Source organism: Triturus cristatus, chromosome 5_1, assembly GCF_964204655.1.
Source record: "Triturus cristatus chromosome 5_1, aTriCri1.1, whole genome shotgun sequence".
NCBI lineage: Eukaryota > Metazoa > Chordata > Amphibia > Caudata > Salamandridae > Triturus > Triturus cristatus.
This window is the reverse complement of record NC_140587.1, coordinates 992,978,495-993,004,976: the sequence shown is the minus strand read 5'-3', so window position 1 is coordinate 993,004,976 and position 26,482 is coordinate 992,978,495. Positions and strand designations below refer to the sequence as shown.

General features: G+C 47.9%; 1 protein-coding gene across 2 annotated transcripts in view; it reads right to left on the bottom strand.

Moving 5' to 3' along the window:
- The window catches only part of CFAP90 (cilia and flagella associated protein 90), a 250,592-nt gene that overhangs the window by 26,452 nt on the left and 197,658 nt on the right, over nt 1-26,482 (bottom strand). The gene's annotated exons all lie outside the window — the stretch shown is intronic.

Genomic DNA, 26,482 nt, shown 5'->3' with positions numbered 1-26,482 from the left:
TTCTATGGTGCAAACAGTATATGCTGATATCTCAATTCCTTGTCAGTCTCTTGAACAAACACAAGACACATTCCATTACTGTCTGGGTCACTCTCTGGAAGGGGCAAGAGAATATTAGGATTTAAAGAATTACACCTCCTGCGAGAAACATTTTCTACTAACATAATCACCTGCTTCTATTTAGTGAGCCGGCTGTCATGTGCTAAATTGAAGTGCTGGTAAGTAAGTTCTGCACTGAATATGGAATCATCACAGTAAGTGAATAACCCATGCACTTGCACAGCTGTATGCTAACCACTACAATTGCTCTGGCTTTAAGGCACCCAGGAAGCACTGAGGCTACTGGATCGAGTGTGGCTGATAATTAAACCACTGGCCATTTTGTTATCCCATGTTTTAGTGTCAACGAAGACAATGCTTACCCTTCTCTTTCGTGACAATAAATAATAAAATCCTTTTTATAATCAGGCAGTCCTAGTGCTCATGAGTTGCTGAGGAAAGCATTTGTTGTCCCAGGGTAGCAGATCACTCATATCATTGTGTGTAAGTCTCTGTAGAGGCATAGCGACTAGAGAAAGAGTGGAAATACACTCACAACAGTAGCCAAACATTCCCCAGACAATTCTGACTTCTCTCTGTGTCAGGGTGGGGCGGGTGTTACCCAGAGAAATTTTGAGATACGTTTGTTGGACACACTTCTAGCTTCTTTCTCAATCTGGTGTCCCAAGAACCCTTGGCAGCACTGAAGTTTTGTGGGGGACTTCTTCTGTCAGCCAGTTCTCTTTAGGTGGTTCAACAAAGCAATTGTGTCTTGCTTGCAGGCTTCTCACATTATAGATGCCACCATTAAGCTGCCCATGTACTGCACTAGGACTGAGCTACAAGGTAGCTCTAGGGTCTCCAAAGTTTTCTTCAATATTTGATCAAAGATCAAAGGACTATCTGTATATGTTTGGAGGCCTCAACACCACACAAGGATTTCCCTAAAAATAAGAAAGCAAAACGAAATTGGCTATCCCCATTTAAGGGAACAAAAAAGAATGCTGTACACAGATCAATAAGTCACTTAGTTAAATAATTTTCTTAGTCACGAGCTCAAATACAGAATTCTTTAAAGTGGCTCACAATACTCAATATGACGATTCAAAAGAGAAAAGGGGCAACATCCAACATGTAATTACCATACATTTTATTTCCTTTTGTAGGTAATTCAAATTATTCAAATTGTTTCTTGTTCATTCTTTTTAAATTTTTTAAACAGCGCAAGGTTGCTCCAAAGGGAACGTGCATCAAAAGAAAGTGTTAAGGGTGAATAGGTGAGACAGAGAATAATAGGGCAAAGTGATAAAATTGTTTTACAGATTAGCAACAAGGATCGGTTGTAGTTCACTGTCCAAAGTCAAAACCTGGCCACATTCATATTGGAAGGCTGAGCGTCCTCGCGTCTGATCGCATACTGTGCTGTCGACTCAGTGAGGACGATTTCCCGTGACTAAGCGCACACATGGCTGCTGTCTCGCCCTGATTGAAATATATGCCCCGACCCGAGCCACACATGCCGCGGTATAGAACGGTTCCACGGCGCAGTGCATTGATTGCTGGTGACTCGGCGAGACGATCTTATTCACAGCTTGAGTTGGAATCTTCAATATCAGGGCATTAATATGTTCTCGACCTCAGAGACTCCGTCTTCCAATAACTAGAACGATCGATATACATTACCAACAATATTGGATCCTGAATCATATCAGGTGCATGATTCAATCTAGAAGCCACTCAGGTTGCCCCCCCTTTTGGTCCTGATGAAGACCGCACTGCCAAGGTTTAAATTCCCTTAAGGCCATCAAGACGGGTCGAAACGTCGACGCTCTTCCTCATTTACCTGGGACACATAATCTCTCCTCGTGCTAGACCTTTAATTTGGTCTTTTTCTTGAATTACAGTAATGTGTTGTTGCAATTTATGAATGTGGCCAGGTTTTGACTTTGGACGGTGAATTACAACCGATCCTTGTTGCTAATCTGTAAAACAATTTTATCACTTTGCCCTATTATTCTCTGTCTCACCTATTCACCCTTAACACTTTCTTTTGATGCACGCTCCCTTTGGAGCAACCTTGCGCTGTTTAAAAAATTAAAAAATATTGAAAAAGAAAAAATTTGAATAATTTGAATTACCTACAAAAGGAAATAAAATGTATGGTAATTACATGTTGAATGTTGCCCCTTTTCTCTTTTGAATTGCCATATTGAGTATTGTGAGCCACTTTAAAGAATTCTGTATTTGAGCTCGTGACTAAGAAAATTATTTAACTAAGTGAGAACTGTTTTGCTCTGATTTATCAATAATTGGCCTAGGACCATTGTTTTTGATATTAAGATTACATCCAGGTCCTCTACCCTTGGGTTACCCCATTTTTGTAATGTACACAGATCAATGACTGAGAACCACTTGGCACTGCAGGGACTTTGGAAGAATATCACAGCACGATTCAGTACCAAAAGACAACACAGTGCTACAATTTGATCCACCTTCCTGAAGTCCTGAATCATCCTTCTTTTATTGTTTGGTTTCTGAAAACCCATCGCATAAGAGTTGTAAGGACTCTCTAGCACTACCTTGAAGATGCGTTTTCCTAGCATGAATTCGATGATAGATATAATTCCTGCCGCCACCTCAGGTGTGAAGTTATATTGCGGCATTCGTGGATACTCTGCATTTTGGGGCAGATGTATGACCATTTTTTGCGGTTGCAAACGAGAATTCAGCTTGTTTGCTACAGCAAAATTGGTCAGCCCCATATACAAACCATATTTTGAGAGTCACTAACCTATTAGTGACTCGTAAAATATGGTTTGTGACTCGCTATTAGGAAGGGCGTGCCAAGGGCGTCCCTTCCTAATAGCAAGTCTGATTGCAATGTATGATTGTTTTGTGACCGCATTTGCGTTCGCAAAAAACTTGCAGTTTCCCACCCTTTTCAAAAGGGTGGTAAGCCACTTGCAAACGGGAAGAGGTCGACCCCTTTCCCTTTGTGAATGGGTGCGAAAATATTTTTTGAAGGCAGACAGTGGTCCCAGGGAGCACTGCCTGCCCTTAAAAAATGTAGCTGAAAAGTAAGTTTTTTTTTTTTAATGCAGCCCGTTTTCCTTTAAGGGAATCAGGCTGCATTTAAAAAAAAATGCTGCATTAAAAAAGCATGGGACACAAGAAACAAGGGAAGTCAGGCCAATTACATTTGTTGATACCACTGGGGTTGTAAATGTAATGTGACTTATACACGTATTTTTAACTTGTAGATACTCCTGATGAAGGTTAATTTCAAACCGAAATGCATTGAGTAGATGTGTATCATATCGAGTGGAGGATTTCAAAATTCGGAACGAGTTCATGTATAGGCCTGGATGGGCAATACTAAGAACAGTAATACGCTAAAAGTTATTTACGAATTTTACATCTTTTGACGTGATGGAAAACAAGAAAAGTGTTGAATAAGAAGGAGAAAATAAAATGGATAAACAATTGATTACTTTGGTGGAAGTGTACTACTTTAAGGTACTTATGTGTATACAGCTGTGCAACCTGATTGTGACCTACTCAACGTTGGCCACTACTTTCACTTGCATTAAAAAAGCAGTCACAAACATGGTGGTCTACCGACCCCAGCAGGCTAAAATCCCTGTGAGTGCTAGCCATTCCCAAAGGGGTCACAAATTGCTACTGCCTCATGAATATTAATGAGGCATGCAATTTGCGACTCCATTGGGAATCGCAAACAGTGTCTGAAACACTGTTGTACATTCACTTTTGCGAGTCACAAATTGTGAGTCACAATTTGACGCAATTTGCGACTCGCAAATGGGAATGTTCATACATCTGGCCCTAGGTCCCCCCATGATTCTCGCTGGCTCTGTGTTTTTCATCCATCTAACGTCTTTACCTGTAAAGTCCCTGACTTTGTACATCCTAAGTCAGGATGCAAGTCTTCTTTGGTTAGGAATGGGAACAACCCAACTGCTATTTCTCATGATTTCAACTTAAATTCTACATCCTCATCGTGTTTGAAGTTCCACACTCTCTGATGTGCAATAAATCACACAGTTCACTTCGCAGAGTAAATCTCTGCCCAACAGATTAACTGGATTAGAGCCACATAGTATAAATTGATTGTCCTTAGCCAAAACCAGGTTCATACTCCATTAGAGATGTCTACAACTTGGACTTGTTTTCCCGAAAGGGGTAAGCTACCGGCCTCTACTGTTCTCACAATAGAGAGTGTAGCTCCAGTATGGATTTGAAATAATACAGCCATTCACCTCTATATCCAAATAACGCCCATTCTAATGTACCTCTAGAACTGCAACAGGCGCGCAATCCTCCTCCCTTCTAAGGCACCGTCACTGTGACTGATTAGGGTCCTGTCCAATGGAATAAACTGGGAACTGTTGGAGGTTGTCGAAAACTATGAAAGGATTCTGCTGAATCTTACAGTTTGGATTTAAACTGCACCTTCTGTTTACCATGTTTTGTTTCATTACTGGTGCTTGGGGCAGATTAGCATTATATGACCTTCGAACTTGAATATTCTGCATTGGCACTGCATTCACATGCTGCATATGAAAATCATTTTGCACTCGATTCTGGTTCTATCTGCAATGCTCCCTTCCAATGGCCCACACTTTCTGCAAATATAAAAAACATGTTGCAGAAAACCACTGCTAACGTCCATCTCTACATTCGAGTTGGCAGCCATTCCTCGGTCTCTGTCTTGCAAACTAAAATTCCCTGTCTGTGCCAGCTGGGCGCCATCTTGGATCCCAGCTCCCTGTATCACTGAAACAACAACGGGAATAGAATACAACCCTGAATCTATCGTGAAAGGAACAATCTGGCATTCTCTCTGTGCCAACTTAGTATGTGCCAACATTAACTTCCCCCAATCTTCCTCTGCTTTGCTTGCTGAATCACTGCAATATTTTCTTTACTTAAGGATCTTACCCAGTGAAAGCTTCAAACTGTACACGTCTCGGCTGAGGATTCAACTCAAACATCACTCTTTTCAAATGTACAATTTTTCTCACATTGAATGTGCTACACAGGGGAAATTGCAAACATACATTTTCACTCTATTCTTATTCCATTGTTTTCCCCAAACACGTGTGAAGTTTGACACTTGTGGCCATATCGTAGGTGGGTGGACCTTCTGGAGAACATCCTCACCCCAACGAACAGGTGCATCATTGTTTCTCAACATAGCTCTTATTTTTTTAAAGAACTTCATCTTCGCAACTAACGCAAAATAAACACAGAATTGATCTATCCCGAACAAAATGACTAGCAGTTTCCAGGAAATTACAATGCGGTACTCAGCAACACAAACACCCAATCTCAGCTCAACTCAAAGGACCCAACCAATTGCAGTGCAAAACTAACTGGCATAATGATCAATTTGAGTGTGGCACACAACTGACAGACAAATCGCAGCCCGGCACCCAATGACGTAACTCACAACACAGCACAGCAGTTCTCACTTTACTGTGATCTAAGTCACATAAAAAAATAACAAAAAGAACAACAACTCCTTGTCTCCTTTATATAATGGAAAATGGAATCAACAATCACTCTAGGGAGTATAGGAAATAGTACCCTCCTGGTGCTCTCAAACACACAAAGCAAGTTCTCGACCAGCAAGAACCCTTTCTGATTAGTGTGGTCTACTCCTCGTTCAAACGATTAACCAAACACCAACCTAAATTAGTACAATCTCACAATGCAAGTTTAATTACACACTTTGGTGTGGCTGTGGCGCCTCACAGTCCAACACCTCAACCTTAACAGGAAAATCTAATACCAGGTTAAATGTATCTATTCCTAGATCTTGAACTTCAATTAATCTGATAACCTAAACCTTAACTTGAAACAAAAAGCACATTAATCATGTACGATGAGGGTGCACCACTCTCCTTCCAGGGTCTGAAGGAACTCAACGTACTGGGACCTGGCCCCTTCCTTACTTATAACCAATTTATGGCTGCAATTGGGGATATCTGGTTACCGGGACAAGCTGAACCACCACTACACTCTGGTTTGCAATGCTTCTTAACACATGGATTGGGTAATCAGGGGTGTCAGTGTTATACGCAGCACTCCAGATGGTAAATCTGTATTTGTAAAGCACGAACTACTCACCCTTATGGGTCTCAAGGCGCTGGGGGCCGTCATGGAAATTAAGTGAGCTATTGCCCAGAGTCACATGGTGCTGAGCTGAGCTGCCACCGGAGCTGGGGAATCGAGCCATGAACCCTGTGCTCCGAGGTCAGCTGCCCTGGCCACTGCACCACACCACCACACCTCTCCACACTGGTCGCACTGATCTTCTAACTCGCAAAAAGCCCAAATGTGATGAATGCTTAGACATGACGGACAAGCAGTTGACCATAGCCCTGGAGTGGGTGAAAGGGATCTCCCACAACACCCACCTGAAATTCACGCAATTGAACTACCTACATCAAATCTACTTTACACCACACAGCCTCCACAAAATGTTCCCGGGGGAGTCTCCAGGCTGCCCACGCTGTGGCCACGTGGACCCCACATTTATGCACAGGGTATGGGAGTGTCCTCCCTTGCTGCATGTGTGGTCCCAGGTGATGGAACAGTTGTCGACAGTGATTGATGTGCAGTTACCAATGAACCCACTCCTCTGTCTTTTGGGAATCACAAAGTGCACTAAGCCCAACAAACACTATCTAAAGCTGGTTGACTTGGTGTTGGACCTCTTTAATTGCTATGATTAGAAAGGCCCGCACCCACCCAAGCTCAGATGTTGTTTCTGAGTGACTCATAAATGGTCTCTGGCAGACGCCATGACACATGAACTTCGGCTGCGCGGGGAGGATGCAGCCACTCTCTGGGACACTTATGTTCTCAAATTGTCTGACAGATTACACAAGCCCCCCCACAGGCAACAGATTATTTTGTACTGCACTTTGGAGATGGTTCCCCCTCCCGCCCCAGATAGTAAATTGTCGGAACACTGTGTTGGTGAAGAGCTCCTGACATGCCTCCAGCCGCTCTCCAAGAAGGCTGCCTAGAGCTGCATCAGCCGAATCGCTTTGTTAGTTATTAGTTTGTTCTATTTTATCACTGGCATATTGACTACTTCTCTATGAGATTAGATGCACTGAGTCGACTTAGGTTATTATCCTAAATGTCTCACATGCCACACTTATCCGCTTTTAATTGTATGATTTGCTTGCAGGACACTGTCTTTGTATGCAAATCGGGCATGTTTGATTGTTCATTCCATGACAATACTTAGTGCTGCATTCTGTCTAATACGTGATGTGGCTTGTATAAATTCCAAAAAAGAACAATAATCATAAATAATAACCCCAAGCAATAAACACTCAAATATTCTAATTCAACGCAATGTCCTCTTGGACACAGTTGGACACCACAACTCAAAATTAACAGAAATCATCAAAATTGCAAACACTAAAAGTCTTAAACTCCCATACTTAAAATCGCATAATCAAAGTTGCCTTACTTATATTCATACTTCTAGTATACTACATCCGAATTCAGGAACGGCAAAACACTGTTGGTCAATTAATCAATAAAACTTTATTCGGTCATCAGACCATAAAAGTACAAATACATGTGCACAGCTACACTAGAATCGCGAGTTCCAAGTTGTTTTCAAATGGGGATTAACCATTTGGCCCTGGCTTTGTGTATGCAAATCAGGCAAAGAAGACGTGACCTATTGATTCAGTCAGGGCAGGACAGCAAGGGCAGCCTTTGGTCTGGTTAGTATTGCATAGCCAGGAATTTGTGAACAAATTTATGGGCAAGTTGCCGTGCCTAAATTGTATGTATAGTTTCCTGTCGGCTCGGACCTTGATGAGATCAAGATAACTTTCCAGAGAGCGACTGACTTTGAAATCCCTAAATTCCTTGGTCAATCTGCCCCGCTTGCTGTCCCTGAAATCATTCTGCTCTATCCAGTCCCACAACAACACTTTGATTCGTTTTTTAGTAAAAGGTGGTGAACAGTTAACACTATGCCCTGTTAGCCCAATACTAGAAATAAGGTTTCTGATGTGCTTGATCCATCCAATTTTGTTTGATGTGTCCAGAGAACAAACCTCATCGAAGGCAGCTGCGTACGAAGACAGTTCAGGGGTGGTAACAAGCCTCTGCCAAAATAGGATTGGGCGAAGCTTCACTAGATCCTTGACTGGTTTGATACCCATGTCACGCTTTAAGGGGCAGAGTGGTGTGCTCGGTGGAAGGGACACTAAGTTCCTAAGAAACTTATTCTCAGTTGCAGTAAGATCACTCGGTTTTTCAAAACCCCAGAGCTCAGCCCCATAAAGGGCCCTAATTACAGCCTTGCATTTGTATAGCTCTAAGGCCGGTGCAACTGGTTTAGTGTAGGAGCAACAATGTTCCTTCCTTAGAGCCCCAATTAACTGATAGAATTTGAGGTAGGCCTTGTTAAGGTGTAGTTTCCAGGCCATACCTTCAGACAGTTTGATACCCAGGTAGTCAAAGCAGCTTGCTCTCTCTAGGGGGTGTTATTTAAGGTAAAACACGCTTTGAAGGATTTGTAGGGAGTTCAGCAACATCAGTATTGTCTTTGTGGTGTTTATTTAAAGACCCCTCTTGTCACAAAAGGATTTAAATGATTTAATAAACTTTGCAACCCCATAGGTGTTTTAGATACGAGGGGGGTATTGTCTGCAAAAAGGAGAGTTGCAATTTTCTGGTTCCCCAAAGAAGGGACATCTGCCGGAGTTGCTGATAAGAATTCGACTACTTGATTAACATATAGCGAAAACAACATTGGTGCCAGGACGCAGCCCTTGCAGACCCCACGCCTAATTTTGACAGAATCAGTGACTTGGCCCTGGCCTCCCCATCTAACCCTGAGGTAATTCTCTTTGTGTAGCTTTATAAGTAAAGTCAGGATTTTCAGGGACTTACCCATCTCCCTGAGCACCTGCCATAGCTTGTTCCTGCTCAATAGACAATGGGGTGACCCTGTGTCCCTCAGAACCTGGGTATAGGATTATGAAAGTGCAATGGTTCTGTCGGGTATAACCACAATATTTCTTATAATTATAATTCAATTTCAAGTTATTTCCTGCCCAGGTTGAATGTGAAAACGTTAGAAGGGAACACACAATAAAGGCAAGGTAATCGGGTTTTCTGGGTAGTACGATATTTTATATAAATTACATCAATTATATTTACCCACATATAAAGAATTGTGTTGCATACACAGCTGCCAACAACATGAAGATTAAAGTGAGTTGTGATCAAGTGACATGGTGTGATCAGGGACACAATGAGTGTGTGATATGTACATATAGACCCTGCTGCTCTATGCAATTTCAGTGTTTTACGAGCGGGGCCTTGAACTGGACCAGAAGGTAGCGTCGACGTTTCAACCCTATATGCGCGATAAATCATCACGGCGGGTCTTCATCAGGTCTGGAATGGGGAGAGGAATGGCAGCCTGCAGTCAGTTAAAACATGCGTTAGCATCATCGTGTGTTCCAATAGACATAGAAATTAACAACGTAGTGTACAAGGTGGTGACAACTCACCTAACGATAACCAGATATAGTCCTGGTTTGGCTCAGGTCCGAGATGATCGAGGGCCCATCAGGTTATTATCTGGGGGTGAAAGGAGTGAAGTCAGGGTTGGGATTATCCGCTGATTTACATAGGGTTAGTTAAACAGCCCCACGGGTTAGGGCAGAAAACCCCCATTAGGAGTGATACTGGACCACAGTGGAATGAGACCGGGCTGCGCTGGTCAATCACATCCTATGTGTGAGGGCAGCCCATCACAAGAGACTGAGTGGGCAATAAATCCTGCGGCACAAGCGCGCTGATAACTCGCGCTCATATATAATTTGGAGTAGGCAACCATCGTGCGAAACTTAGGAGGCAAGTGAGAGATTAAAAAACGATCGCCCTGGTAAGTCGAGTACTCTATGTGAACTAGTGCGGCAATTACATGCTGATTAGTCATGCCCTTTATTATTAGCTGAAGTGAAGGGGAGATCAGATTACACACCCCTGCTGGTACATGGATCAAGGCTCACCGATGTTGATCCTGTTGTGAGTCCTACACGACTTCGAAGGACGGAGGATATTAATCGTGAAAGTCTGCGAATAAATACGAAAGTGCCGGTTACTTGCACTGATATGTGTAAAAATAGGTGAATATTCCTATGTTAAGCTGTGCGTAGCTCAACTGTAGGGTCGCGGAGTATAGTCCTACAAGGACTAAACTTCCCGTGCTCCTTTTCTTTTACACGTGACCTTGAGCGCCGTCATATACGGCTCGCTCCCGTTCTTCGGTTTCCTTCCGGTTGGATGGATGCATCAGCATCCCTGGGCCCGAACAGAGGTGAGGCTCCATCTGTCCACACACCAGGTAGCTGCCTCTGATTGCCTGCTAGGCGCCTCAGAACTTAGTGGCACTCCGCATGCAACCCAGCGGTTGCACTTTCCATTCTGTTACTCTCAGTATACAGTCACGCTGTGCCCACTATTCAGCTACCTGCTCCCAGTCGCGTGGTACGAGCCATCAATAGGCTTTTCATTTATCGCTACGCGGTCTATAGATCAGTTTATCATTTTGGCTTGAGGTCTCCACTTGGCGGTACCTCTCTAGCAGCGGACATGAGCCCCTTGTTTCTTGGACCATGTCCTGCCCCCTGGCAGCATGACTCACTTTCCACATAGTCTCCACACTGAAAGGTACTTTACCACCTTCTAGACCTGCACCGCGGGATATAGACACCAACAACCGTGTACCCCTGTCATTGTGGTCCATTGGGATGTCGTCTTGTGGCCATTTGCCGGGGTTTGCAGTCTGTTGGTGGCCCCACGATGTTTCATCAAAAAGGTGCCTCAATCTGGCAGACTCTGGTCAGCACACAATACAATCTATGAACACCTGCTGTTACAAAGTTAATTTATATGATATGTAGATTTTTCTTTAACCATTGCATATGGGCAGTCCCGTTCTGTTTCCAAAATGCTCATTTTTAGGTTTCGCCTAGGCAGCGCATGCGCTGTCTTGTTGAAAAATGCTGTATACAGTATAGTGGGGGAAGCTCCACCCACTTTCCAGTCTTATTCTTGATTGGCTTTAATAATAATTTAGGCATTTGGATTGGTGCTTGGCTTGGTAATCCCGCCTCCTGACGGGCATGTCGTAATTTTTTTCCTTCCGAGGCTATCGGCCCCTTTACTGTAAAAACAGTTTGGTTCCCCTGCCTCTCCCCGTTCCCTCCTGTAGTCCCTGACTTTTTCAACCACCACCACCCCTCCCACTCCCTCCCGTTCGTGCCTTCTTTGATACCAGCACTTCCGTTTAAAAAGCAATAGGGCTTGCGTAAATACGAGTCCTATTGCATTTTAAATGCTTGTTTGTCCTCTGATTGGTGGGTACATTTGCACTCGTTTTTTTTGTTTCCCATGCGCGCGCAATACCTCTGGGGCTGCGCCTGAGCCAAAAACACCGTATCCGATTTGGAAGGAAACCCGGCAGTGAAAGGCAGCATGCGTCAGCAGACTTTGGCAGTTCCCTCTGCCAATACAGAGTGTAAGGTTCCCCCGCAGTCGCACACCTCCAGTACAATTGGGATGTGCTCCGGGTTGAACCCTTTCCTCTAGCCAGGCTCTGAAGCCGCCGAGCTGGGTCTCTGCAATGGGGGTCGTCGGGCAGGTATGTTGCAGCAGGTCAAACACTCTGCAGTCGGGGGCACCTCATTGGATCCCTGCTCTCCTGCGCTCCTCCAGTCTCTGCCAGATGGTGTCAGCCACCAGCATGGACCAAAGTTGCAGAGGCCGCCGTTCCTCCCCGAAGGGGGGGAGAGGCTCAGGGGCCGGCGCCATAACCCGCGCCGCGCCGAAGGTGGCAGAAAAACCGGTTCTGGGCGCCTCCGGCGACCGGAAGCGGCAAGCGGTAGCCCCTCCTGCCCACAAGCTAGCCTGGTGGTGACCAACCCCCCCCCCCTCGTCCAATGGGGGGGCGATGCAGGATACAAACCCCCCAATGGGGGTGCATGCCCAGAACGGCGGGAAGAAAAAGGGGAATATAAGGAACCGCTCTCCCAAGCAGCTCCTAACTTCGTGGAGCAGGGAGAGCGGCGCACCGACGTGGTTTTCCTGCAAACTGCAAACAGGACGGAGTTCTGCCTGGTCGAAGGACGAAGTGCTGCCTGGACGAACGACGAAGTGCTGCGCGAGGAAGCGGCGACCAGGCGAAGGTCAAAGACTGCGGTAACCAGGCGCGCCCCTCTCCTGAGTGGCGTAACTCCCAGGTGGCGACCCCCGCAGGATATAGGGTCTCGGGTCGCTGGCAGGTGTGGAGAGGTTCCGTTGACCCAAGCGCCCCTCAGCAACCTCGAGCGGCGTGGAGCAGTTCCAGCACCAGCGCCGGGCGAAGACAGTCACGCTCCCGCTCCCCAAAGCCTGCATTCGGCACTGCCGGAGTCCCAGGGCTCCCTCGAGCCACCCGGAGGACGTTGCGATCTTACCGCCACCACCGGAACGGTCCTGCCGTGGCACGCTCTTGCTCCCGTGACCGTGAGGATCAGCTCCTTACCCCGGCATCGGCGCAGGCGCACTGGTCGCGGGTGCACCCAGCGGAACGCGAACGTTGCATTTGCGTACGTTTTGCCGGGACCGGGGAGTGTCTTTTTCCTCCTTAAAGAGACAGTAAACCACTGACGGCAACAGCGCTTGGGCTGGTCTCGTTTAGACCAAACGCTGCTTTAAAAACCTGTGCAGCGAGAAAACCGGCAGATCAATGGCTTGGGGGCAAACTTGGCCTCGGACTTGGAGAAAGGTCCGTTGTTGCGGCTCAGTGGGTGAGTGAATGAGCGCACCCGGCCCGGCCTTTTTGATGGCAATCACAATTGGCAGAAAGGCTGGAATAACGTAGTTGGAGACAAGGCAAAAAAAAAAAAAAAGAGCGTCATTTGGTGCATAGGCAAGCGGCAGCACCCCGCCAGCAACGATGGCAGAGGGGCAACCTGAGGAGATTACAGAGCTCCTGAAGCGCATCAGGGAGGCAGCAGAGGTCCATGGCAAGGAATGGCTGAAGCCACATTTGGGCCAGGACGGAGGAGAAAGATTAGAGGCTCAAGCAACGGATGACGCTGGCCCACCATCGCCCAAGAAGCATAAGACGGCAGCACCAGGGACTGCTGCACCAGGGCAGGCTCAGAGGAAGGTCCCCAGGAAGAAGCCGCAAAGAAGGAACCCACCATCAGGGGGCGCACCAAAAGGCGACAGCAGTGGAGACCCCAGCAGAGCTACAGGCGGTGAGCATATATCGACCATTGTGCAAGGAGTGTGTAAAATCAATGGCGCCGCTATTGCTTAAAGGTTTTGGGCAGGGGGCCAGGGAAACAGGGGCGCAGCGCGCAGATGACGTGTCCGGCTTGCCATGGCACTTGATAGATCCCGGGTGGGTGCGGCAAGCTAGACTACATGGACAAGGAGGGCAGAGTAGCCAGGGCAATGCAGGGTCACCTCTGGCGGCATGGGGATACACGGGCGGTGTAAGCGGCCCAACGAGCGAGGCACCAGCTGCAGAGGGCTACAGCAGGCCATCCCCTGGCCCTGCGTCCCTGACCACAAGAGCTACGGGCTTGGCAAGTCTTATCCCTGTGGCGGTCAAAGAAAGGATATGGCGCAAAGAGTTTATAGACATTTTCTCCTTGCTAGAGGTGCAAATGGAAGGGTTGGACCTCACAGCCTGCGATAGGAAAGAGGAGGACAAGAGGGAGAGGCGCGGCGCCAGGAAGGAGCGAAACTTTGACAATTGGTTGGATGCATTTAGAATTATGGCGTGCATCATTGTAGAAAAGTTTCCGCGCTGTGCAGCAGATTTATGGCTATACGAATCTAATATTCATTGGGCCCAGAGACAATTTCCAGGTGATGCATGGCTGGAGTATGACAAAGGTTTTAGGCTGAAGATGCAGAGGCACCCAGAGATGGAATGGAACGAGGAGGATGTCTCTGGGTTTATACACAAGATGCTAGTGGCAAAAGAGGTAAAAGCCTGGGCGGGAAAGGATGACCAGTCCTTTCGGAGCTCCTATAGAGGGAAGGGGAAGGCGTTTCATAGGCCCAAGTTCAGCGCGGGGAAACCACCCTTATCTAATGGCCCCCCTGCAATTTGCTGGAGATTTGATGCCGTGGAGTGCACGTGGGGTGCGGCATGTAAGTTCCGGCACGCATGTTCCAATTGCGGGGGCGGGCACCCGTCAGCTGGGTGTCGAGGCAAGCAAGAGCAGAAGAGGGACAAAAAGGACAAGAAAAGAAAACAGTAAGGTGGAAGTACGGGGTCTGGATGATTGCCAGCTAGCCAGGTCCCCAATTAACATACATCAGCTGCGTAAATTAGCAAACAAATACCATAACAGAGCAGACGCAGCGACACTGGTAAAAGGTTTTGAAGAAGGTTTTGTGATACCATTCAGTGGCACACCTCTCCTAGGGGGGGCAGAGAACTTGAAATCCACAAGGCAACACCCAGGGGTGGTCACCAAGAAATTGGAGAAGGAGAAGTCCCTAGGCAGGATAGAGGGCCCCCTACCACCGCACCTGCAAAGAGGCCTGGTGATCTCCCCCCTGGGGGTCGTTCCCAAAAGGGAGCCAGGACAATTCAGGCTCATACACCATCTCTCTTTCCCTGAAGGGTCTTCAGTGAACGATGGGCTAAGCCCAGAGGCATGCTCGGTGAGCTATGCATCCGTGGACGATGCTATTGACATGGTAAAGGTGGCAGGGCGGGGGGCACTCATGGCCAAAGCAGACATCGAGTCCGCTTTTCGTCTGTTACCTGTCCACCCCTCCAGCTTTCATCTATTGGGAGTCCAGTGGGAAGGGGACCTTTACATTGATAAAGCCATGCCTATGGGCTGCGCCATATCTTGCGCATACTTTGAGCTGTTCGCCACCTTTGTAGAATGGGCCCTGCACGATAGACACCCGAAAGGGGGGAAGCTCCATTACCTGGATGACTTCATGTTTACGGGTCCCCCCCAGTCACCAATCTGTGGGAGCACATTGGCGGCATTTGAAGAGCTGGCGGGGGCGCTAGGAATTCCCCTGGCTCCGGATAAAACAGTGGGCCCCTCTACACAACTCACATTCTTAGGCATAGAGCTGGACTCCGTGTCTGGAACGGCTAGGCTTCCTCAAGACAAGGTAGAGGACTTTAGGGCGGAAGTGCGAGGCCTATGCGGCAAGAACAAAGCAACGCTCAGGGAGCTACAGAGGCTAATTGGGAAGCTCAACTTCGCTGCCAGGGTCATACCGGTTGGTAGGGTTTTCGCAAGGCGACTCACACAGTTGACCGCAGGCCTCACACACCAGCATCATCACGTACGGCTGGGGACGGGGGTCAAGCAAGACCTAATAATGTGGGACAAATTCCTCGCAGACTTCAACGGCATCCTCATATGGAGGGAGGGCTGGGTAACAGCCAAGCAGATAGCCCTATTTACGGATGCAGCGGGTAGTGCAGGATTCGGGGCAATTCTTGGCAAGAAGTGGTGTGCTAGGCAGTGGCCGGAGAGATGGCACAGAATAGGTCTCACAGGCAACATAACATTTTTGGAGCTGTTCCCCATTGTTGTGGCCCTGACGATATGGAAACGTGAGCTAAAAGACATGAAGCTTACACTATGGTCTGACAACAAGGGGGTGGTGCAAGCCATTAACAGGGGGGCGGCAAGGTGCCCCAACATCTTAAGGCTAATGCGTCAGTTGGTTAAATTGCAGCTGGAAGGGAATCTGGAGGTGAAGGCCCGCCATGTCCCGGGGGTGGACAACACAGTAGCAGACGCCTTGTCCAGGTCACAGATGGACCGTTTCAGGGAGCTGGCACCTGGGGCGGACGAAAACATGACACCTTTCCCAGCGCAACTGTGGGACCTGGGGGGGTAGATCTCTCCATACTGGTGAACCAGGCCCTCACGCCCGAGGCGGCTCGGCGCTACAAAAAATACGCATCAACAGTGATGGAGATAGGTGGCGTCCAGTCCCTGACCGACAGGGAGGGGACAAGAAGGGCGGCGGAGCGCTTTATACAATGGGCATTCGCCAACAAAAAGACGAGGTCCTGGGCACAGGCCCACCTGGCAGCCATGGCCCATTATGCAAAAATCCATACAGGGGAGGACCCAACAGCATCCCTGTACATCAAGGCAGCCATGAAAGGGTGGAGGCGGGCCGAAGGAAAAAGGGTCGATGGCCGGAGGCCCATAGATTTTGAGAAGCTTGGCAGGCTGTTGGAGGCCTTGGCTTGGTGTACAAAGGATAACTTTGAACTCCTCCTGTTCCAAGCAGCTTTCTCTATAGCATTCTTTGGTGCGTTTCACATTAGCGAGCTAGTGGCTCCCAGGAGGCAGGGATCGGCAGAGCACTGCATCCAAGCGGAGGACGTCAAACCCGGGCCAGCCTCAGTGCAAATAAAGCTGCGAAGGTCAAAAACGGACCAGGAGGGAAAGGGCGCAGTAGTACAGCTGAGGTGCATACAGAGCGACAGGTCATGCGCAGTATGCTGCTTGCATAAATATATGGAAGCTCGCCCAACAGGCGGGGGAGCATTGTTCAAGCATCAGGACGGTAGTAACCTGAGCAGATTTTAATTTACTACATTGATGCGCCAGGCCCTGGACAAGGCAGGGTTGCCCTCGCGAGCATTCGCTCCTCACTCGTTCAGGATCGGCGCAGCGGCATCACAACACGGGATGCCAGAGGCAAGAATTCAGGAAATGGGCCGGTGGCGGTCCAGGGCGTACAAAACATATATCAGGCCACAGCTGCTTTGAACCCCGCGGGAAGGGTCGCGCCACTCACCTTGGGATGCCGCACGGCAGGGTCAGTGGCGCGCAACGTGCCACCTTGGAATGCCGCACGGCAGGGTGGCACACCACAAAACCAAAAAAAAAAAAAAAAAAAGCTGATACGATGACTGTCTGATTGTCTGACATGCAATCCATTGTTCAACAGGAGAGCGCCCCCGGCTGGTGTGGGTAGTGGGCCATTCATTTGTTGCCAGGATGGGAACCTGGTGGCAGCAGACGGGCCACAGGCTGGCAGGCAAGCCCAGAGGCACGTGTATCCGGTGGCTGGGACAACCAGGGATGAAATGGAGCAGGCTGACGACAACACTTGAACATCTCCTGGCAGATGCAGCCTGGCACCCAGACTTACTGATCATCCACCTCGGGGGAAATGACTTGGCACGAATGGGAAGGAGAGCCTTAAGCCACGCCATCCAGGAAGACCTCATAAGGGCATCTGCAGCTTTCGGGGGAACGACATTCATATGGTCCGAAATGATCAGCAGGGGGCACTGGAGGGGTGCAGAGTCACATAAAGCGGTGGAAAACAGCAGAAGGAAACTGAACATCGCTATGCATAAATTCTGCAGCGCCAACGGCATGGAGTCAATTAGCCATGGTTTGATACACCCGGGCCGCCAAGAGCTATATGGCAAGGACAGGGTGCATCTATCAGAAGAAGGGATGAAGGTCTTCTGGGGCAACCTATGGGGCGCAATGGCCTTGGCAGGTTGCAGATAAAAAAAAAAAAGCGGGGGGGCCACACGAGCGTAGGGGGGAGCCGCAAGAAGACGTGAGCCTCCCTGCGGCGTGGCGGAAAACTGTACGATGGTTGGCTAACGAGACACACCGACAGGGCGGTGTGTAGGAGGAGGGCCGCTCACCTTGGGATGCCGCACGGCAGAGTGATGTGGCCTGGCCAACAAAAGGGGGGTAGCAAACGGAGACGGCACTCGCGGCCCAGACCCGGCCTGTCGGCAAGGCACAAAAGGTAGCGAGTTGGGGCCTAACTCCGGGGGAGAAAAAGCTACCCCTCCCTACATGCAGAAAGCTTGGGTGACCAACCAAATGGTGGTCCCGGTGGTAACTGGACCAAAGAAAGAATACCAAGGACCAACAACAGAACTGGTTGGGGGGTCGGGTCATTTACGAACTGGAGATACAACAAACTACGAATGGGGGGGCACGGCTTTGTGTCCAAAGATATGGCAGTTCGCAAATAACCCAATATGACCGAGGTCATGCCAATATGTATGTAACCATAATAAAAACTGCGTCCAACAACGACCACAACTGTACCATCCTTGTTGGCTAAGTTCTTTGGGATCGCCAGTGGGCGGGGGGCGGGAGAATAAGTTCCACCGGTTAGGCGCAGTGCGAGGGTTATTGCAGAGGCCGCCGTTCCTCCCTGAAGGGGGGGGAGGCTCAGGGGCCGGCGCCATAACCCGCGCCGCACCGAAGGTGGCAGAAAAAACGGTTCTGGGCGCCTCTGGCGACCGGAAGCGGCAAGCGGTAGCCCATCCTGCCCACAAGCTAGCCTGGTGGCGACCAACCCCCCCCCCTAGTCCAATGGGGGGGCGATGCAGGATACAAACCCCCCAATGGGGGTGCATGCCCAGAACGGCGGGAAGAAAAAGGGGAATATAAGGAACCGCTCTCCCAAGCAGCTCCTAACTTCGTGGAGCAGGGAGAGCGGCGCACCGACGTGGTTTTCCTGCAAACCCCACCCACCCACACCTACGAAGCAGCAGTGTCGCAGTGCTGGACAGCAACACGAGCGTTGGCGGAAAACTGTACGATGGTTGGCTAACGAGACACACCGACAGGGCGGTGTGTAGGAGGAGGGCCGCTCACCTTGGGATGCCGCACGGCAGGGTGATGTGGCCTGGCCAACAAAAGGGGGGTAGCAAACGGAGACGGCGCTCGCGGCCCAGACCCGGCCTGTAGGCAGGGCACAAAAGGTAGCGAGTTGGGGCCTAACTCCGGGGGAGAAAAAGCTACCCCTCCCTACACGCAGAAAGCTTGGGTGACCAACCAAATGGTGGTCCCGGTGGTAACTGGACCAAAGAAAGAATACCAAGGACCAACAACAGAACTGGTTGGGGGGTCGGGTCATTTACGAACTGGAGATACAACAAACTACGAATGGGGGGGCACGGCTTTGTGTCCACAGATATGGCAGTTCGCAAATAACCCAATATGACCGAAGTCATGCCAATATGTATGTAACCATAATAAAAACTGCGGCCAACAACGACCACAACTGTACCATCCTTGTTGGCTAAGTTCTTTGGGATCGCCAGTGGGGCGGGGGGCGGGAGAATAAGTTCCACCGGTTAGGCGCAGTGCGAGGGTTATGGCTAGTGGATGGGAGGCCACACTCTTCGGGGTTGAGTCCCCAAACCGGAGCCCCCTGAAGCCAAGTGCAGGAGTCGCTGACTCAAATACTCACATGGGGCGGGAGGGTAATATAGTAAGATGGGTGAGCTGCAGAGGTCATGTATACAGCATTCAGGGGCATCCAGCCAAAGCGCTGCTCACCTCTGTCGCTTCTGCTCTCATGCGAGGATGTCAGTCGCTAGATCAGTGGCGGATTTTACACCCCCGTCCTACAGCTTGTTAGCAGGGTCGGTTTACTGCGCCCATGGAAAACATTCACGATGTTAACAGGCGTACATCGCTCTCTACTCCTCAACCCTTTTTAAGAGCCTCCGTGGCGTATTGAAGCTGATACTGCCCCCCCCAAAACAGAAATCTTTTTGAGCTGCTGCTTGGTCTGGCGTCCGTGTTTTTAAACATGCACCAAGTACTTTATTTTCGTTCTGCGTTTTTTTTTGTATGCTGTGTTTTTTCGTGTTTAATATTTAATGTGCCTCGCTTCGTATTAAACAGCTGCAGTGCACCCAAGTACTTTAGTTTAGTTAGGAGTTGTTTTTATGTGCTGTATTGTTTTGTACTTATTTAATGTGGTGGGTTCGGTTTCTGTTTGAGGCAAGCGCGTGACGATTGGAAAGGGCTTCAGCTCCTTGTGATCGTGTGCTTTCTGGGCACGCAGCGCCTTCTCACAGGGTTGCTTGGACTTGAGTGATGGTCCGATATTTTCCTTGTGACGTAACAGTAAGATAGGCTATACGAAAGCCACCCTTCTATCAGAAGTATCTCACATTACATTTATAAAGATGTCATCAAAATTACATATTTATCAATTATTAAATGGCCCAACTGAGCAGCAGCTTGTTTATCAAAGTGTTTTTCTCCGGTGCATTCCATAGACATGCAAAGCAACGCACTGGAATATCACTCTAAAAGATGTGCAAGAAGACAGCGTGCCATTGTGTTGCCCTTGCAATGTGCTGACTCATTACACATCTCAGAGCACCTGGCGTTAGGCAGCGGGTCAGCACACAGCACTAACATGGTCACACCGGGTCAACCCTGACAACTTCAGAGCGGAGGGTGGATACTGGATATCATTTATTGTCAAGCTTCGCATTGAGGCACACAACTAATTACGCATTAACCTCATGGCCAAGTCATGCTTATGTTCTCTAGATTTTGGGTTCTCTGTTCCTAACACTGGTACTCTCCCTCATTTTTTCCTACCTTTTTGTTTTGTCTTTTATTCACACATTACTCCTGCGTGTTTTTTTTCCTCTCTCTGCTTAGTGCCTATTTTTTGTTCTAGGCTTTTTTTGTGTGGTAAAGTCACGCAGCGTTTTAATGAACATCCTGATTGTGTGTTGGAATGTGGGAGGCAAAGGATGTGCTGATCCAGTTCAGGAGTCTAGCAGGGGTCAATTGAAGGGTTCAGAGGAGATGGGAGTGCTAGCCTCCCTGCTTCTACTTGAATATGAATCTGTGTGTCTTTGTATGCATCTTACAGAAACAACTACTTGTAACTGTAAATATTTAGGAACATGTTAAAATGTACTTGTCTATTGTATGGACATTGAACTTCACAGTTGTTCGCGTGATTTAAATTCTTGCTACTGCGAGAGCATTCAGATAAAGCATTTTGTATAACATAAGCTTCTATTCACTACAAAGCAGGGACTCGTGTGGCATGGGACGCTTGGGAGTTATGCAATCACCTCGTTATAGGTGGCGTGCAATAATTTTCCCCATGTTGGCACATTCCTCGTGCAGCATCCATCCTCACTTTTGCAGACACAAACAATTGTTATTCTTTAGGGTATAGACTGCTACAAGCTGCCCAGGGTCTGACCACCTCACCAATCTGGGAATACTCTTGCTTTCCTGAACGTCAAACCAAGCCAAGACGGTGCAAAGAGGCCAAGATATTTTGGTACATTGGTGTTTATGCCTCGCTGATTGGCTGACTCCCAGTAACAATGGATGGCTCTTGCTATGTTTTCCTGCACAGGCATTAAGTTCTCAAAATATAAAAGAGCCATGGGAAACTGTGGAATGCACCAGTGCAGGCGAACTGAGGATAATTTATATTCGGATCGGGTCCTGTGGTACTGTACCAGCGCATCTAATGTTTGCTGTCGTTCCATCTTTCAGAAAACAGACACAATGGTGAGTGGCACTCCATTGTGCCATCCACATCCAGATTTTAACCAGGAACCATGCCAAGGCTGCAAAAAAAGCTAAGGAACTTGAAGAAAAAGAAGTGCTCTGCCTTTGAGCTCTCTCTCTACGATATTAAACCTTCTAAGCTTATATCACATCACATACAAAACTTAAATGCATTTCGAGGCCCCCTTTAAACAACTGTCTGTGCTCAGCACCGGTGAGACCCGGCCACTTAAAGCCATGTTTACACTCCATTAAACACAATCCCACTCCATATAATTCAACTACACTCAAAACCACATAATTACTATCCACATAATCCCACTGCACACCATGCCACATAATTCCACTCCACACCACACAATTCCAATCTACACAATTCCACAACCAACAATAACACTCTCTGATATGGTTCACTTCAGGTCTACAAGCACAGTTTCTTTCCCGTACCTTTTCAAGGATACCGTCTCTCAAACACACACTATCCTCCTCTTCTTAGGGTATCTTCTATGTACACAGGTGCTCCCTCTATATAAGTCTGTAGCCTGCTCTCCCCTACTTTCTCTCTTTCTTAAACACTTTCTGCTCCTCTGTCAGAAGTTCAGTCACATCTTCCTGCACTAACTTCATATTCCTCTCTAGCTCCCTTTCTATCTATTCTGTGCAGCTCTCACCTCTATCTATTCACCATGCCACATAATTCCACTCCACAAATGCACTGCACACCACACAATTCCAGAACTAACAATTCCAATACAACCCACATAATTCCACTCCACATAACATCCACCCACTAAATTCCAAACAAAAACACATAGGTAAAATACGTCATTTACAACGCCAAAAGCTCTAACGCTTTTAAATGCGAAACCCATTGCATTGCAAATGCTTGTTACTTTTTTCTTTCACTGACTACCCCTATTCTCCCTCCCAGGTGGGGGTAGCGTTCGTACCTTTGGCAAAATAGCCCCGGACAGATGCGGTCACTATACTGACCTAATTAGGTAAGAGCCGCTTTGTTATCATTTTCAAATTAGTTGGAATTGATTCTGTACTTAACACTCAGTGTGCTTAAGCTGACTTTATTCTGAATGTGATACACTGACACAAGTGGTATTTGTCCCTCTTTGTCTCATTACAGGTTGTAGCGGTGGATCCTACTGAACATACAAAACTCTGGTTCAGTATACACCACCTTCTTTTCTTTTGTTACTTTCACTTGTTGCAGTAGCTGCTATTTCTTTGGATCCTGACGAAGGCCCAGACACTTTTTGAGGTCACCAGTGGCCGAAACATGTTGATCCCCTTGATGTAGCTGTCGTGAATCTTGACAGTCTCATCATTCAGCTTATTGTTGATTTTAATCCTGTCATAGGGTACCTAAATAAAGCTTTGCTGGCTAGCTCTATTGGCAGTTTTAGATCACAGTCACGTTAGCAATGCACTTTTCACTCATTCACACACCAAGCTCACATAGGGGTTTTAGTACAACCCTTGTGCTCAGATTGTAAAACATCCCTGAGCTCCTCCCTTGTAGAGAGGGGGTTGTAGCCCGCTTTAGGACTAGGTTCCTAGCGCGAGGAGGCACCCCTATGATGAAGCATGACACCTATGGTGTGTGAGGGGAGTCGTGCTTAAAAGGGATATCTTCCCCTGTTCAGTTGGTTTCTTTTGGTGTGAGTTTTTTGTATTGCATTTCAATATTTTCACACAACTTGGACCCGTGGGCACTTTTGTGAGTTGATTCTTAGAGTGGGGAGCGCGCCCACGCTGGTCCTTAAACCTCCTCTTGGCCCTCTTTGTGTGTGTTGTCCCATGGGTTTGCCTCTTTGCTTCTCTCTGTTTTGGACCACAATTGTGGGGATAGGCAATGAAGTTTCGAACCAAGTGGTCGCAAAACCTTTGGTGTATGGCACTAATGTTCGCCGATGAGGTCAACTCATCCTGTGGAGGTTGTATAGCAACCAAGTGCGCCTCAAGGTCTCTTTTTAGGGTGTTAATTTCGGACTCATCCTTCATAACTACTGGCCATTTGAGGCAACTTTTGTCATTCGATGGTACCACCTCCTTTGTGGTCAGTTCATTTATCACTATTGCTACCCTTTTTGCCGCACAAGTGTTCAAACGTCAGACTTAATGGGTTGTGGTCACTTTCACAGTTTTTGTCTATGGCCATATTGATTACAGTTGGCCTAGCATAAGGTCCACGAGCATGTAGTCTTTATGACTGGCACCTTTTGGACCAATAACGGTCAACCCTCCTCCTCTATCAGAGCGTGTTCTTCCATTCGTGGCCCACAATCTGTATTCTAGGGCCAATGCATTAATTTGTAGGGCTGCTTGGGACCGCTTCTTTATTGGTGGGAGGTCAAGAGATGGAACTGACCACAGTTTGTCCTCCTCATCAACTTCTTGGATGTCCTTCCTGTGATGGGGCTCAAAAGTTACGTTGAAGTCCCCACCTACAATGAGAGGATATGCAACTGGCCTTGCATCCAACATTTCATCTAGGAATTGTTTGATGGGAGATTTGTCTCCTCTGGAACCTCTCACATAAACATTGTAGATGTCTAAGCTCTTTCCTGTGCTACCCCTTAGCCTAACCACAAGCATATCTAGGTTATAAGTAGGAAGCACTTTCATGTCACAATTTAATGCGAAGCTGACCGGAGTTAGCAATCCTCCTGAGGGATGGCCTTGTCTGGATGCTACTGCCGGTTTATAATGAGTCACAAAACCTGGCACATAAATGGGCGTTAAGCTCCAGGTTGTATTGTTGCACATGGCTTTGTCTACAACCGGAATAGCATCTCCCATTCCTAGGGGTCTCTGTGAGGTTGGATTAGTGAATTCTGGGTCAGTCGTTAACTTAGTTTCTGATAGTATCCGCACGGAGGAGGGCAGGCTATGTTGGAAGAAAAGTCAGAGGTTCTAACTGCGTATATGTGGACCCTAGCTGTAGTCAGTCATTTTGAGCTAAGGACGAAGATGGGGATGCCCTTGGTGGCTTCAGATTGGACGTGGGTTGGGTGACGTAGCTGGTAATATGCAGCTTGAGTTGAATATTTGAAGTGAATGGGGGCAAGTCCTAGCTTTCAGAGCAATTAAGTTGTGCACTAGGGTTTCATCAGCTCGTGTGAGTTCTATTGCATCTACAGGGCTGTTAGACAGGACGCATCTTCTTGCTCTCAGGATGTCTTCCCTTATCATGGACCTTCACCCCCTTGTGTGCCTGATACAATGTATGTATTTATTTTATGATGGACTCATCGTTCTCATACTGGCAAATTTGTCAACCTTGGGTACGTTTGTTATGTAGATTACATGTCATGGCCACCTGGGAGATTGGGGGGATGTGAGAAGTTTGCCTGGTATATGCTGTCCACTAATTAAAGTGGGCACCTTGCACCACTCCAAACAACCCTTATTGATGATTAGGTTAAAGACAAACTTTATTGAAAGCTATTCTAGTGGTAGCTATGGAGAGCAGCCTTCAGGCTAAGTCTCGAAGGAATGTAAAGCAGCTTAGTTTCCCAGATTATAACCTCCTGAATGACCAAATGAAAGGAGAACCACACAAGGTATATATATATATAAAATATATGTATTTATTACTAAACACTCTCTACTAACCTCTTTATGAGATTAGAGAACAAGGCACACAATATTACAGTACTAGAACGACAGTGAATAGCACAATACACAGTGGGCCCCAGGGGGAGACCAAACCATATATTAGGAAAGTGGTATAAGAACCACGTATTGACTAGACACGGTGCCTAGAGCACGTAGAATTGCTGGTACCCCATGGAACCATCCAAGGTAGTGACACAGGGGACCCACGGGGACGTGTGCAGTGTGAGAACACAGCCATGAGCTCCGCACAATCCTATGGGAAAGTCACGGTTGGAATTTTAAAGATTAAGGACACTTTGGAGAGGACTTTGAGCAAACCCTTTCGAACTTAGATGGTTCTAAGGCCAGCACCCATGTGAGCACCGGAGTACTCGTGTTACCTAACCCAGGGAAGCCGGGTGCATAGGTGTCAAATGGTGTCGGGATTCTTCGTTGTTTTCAGTGGCGTGATGCTGCAAAGTGCTGCTGCCGGGAAGAGGAGAAGTGTCCGGTGTGATCCAAGCCTGGACTGGAGCTGAGAAGAACCTGAAAGCAGAGGGGACAGAGTATGGGTCACTTGCCAGTGACCAGGGGCACGATAGACGAATGCCCACCGATGTTGGGTGTTTCAGGTGCGATGAGGTGAAGCTTGACTGCAGCCACGGGGACCAGGAGATGTTGATGATGACCAGAGTCTGCAGATGAACTGTCCCATGAAGGATGTCGGGTGCTGGGGTGTCAGTGTCTAGATTGGATACCAACAAGCCTTGGCAATTGCAACCCATGCGGTCAGAGAAAAGATGCTTCAGTGTGGACCAGCAAGGACCTGGGGACTCCACAAGTGATGGAGAGTCAGGGCACATCTGGAGCAACCAGGTAAGCCCACTTAAAGTTACAGTTCCTTTCTCAGGGTCCCACAGGTTGACCTCAGGAGGTATCACAAAATACCAGCCCACGGAACACTCGTGGAGTGTAGGCCAGTAATCTTCAGTGGAATCACTGCTCGGGGTCTGGACTACAAGTAGCCCAAAGCACAGCCTCAGGGATTGCCAAAAAGCATGTGCTGCTACAAATGTGCATGGTGTCCAGGGGTTAGGTTTGCACGGTCCTCACGAGGGCTGCGGGTCTCAGGTTTGCTGAGAGCACTGGTTGGCCTTGGGGAAGCTTAGAAACCCACTTCCTGTGTTGCAAAATCTTTGGAGTCCATCAGGAGCTGCGTAGATGCAAACCGGTCAGATGCATTTTAGGTGCCTGCCTTGCAGGGGAGTAACTCCTTTACTCCAAGGGAGATTCTTCAGTCATCCAACGTAGTGTATATAGTTGAAGTACTTGGTTTCTGTAGCAGAGTTTCGTCCAGGTAAATCTAAAGTCCTGTAACCAGGGGTTCCTACTTTATACCCAAGGAAGGGGTGGGATAAACTCTGGGCACC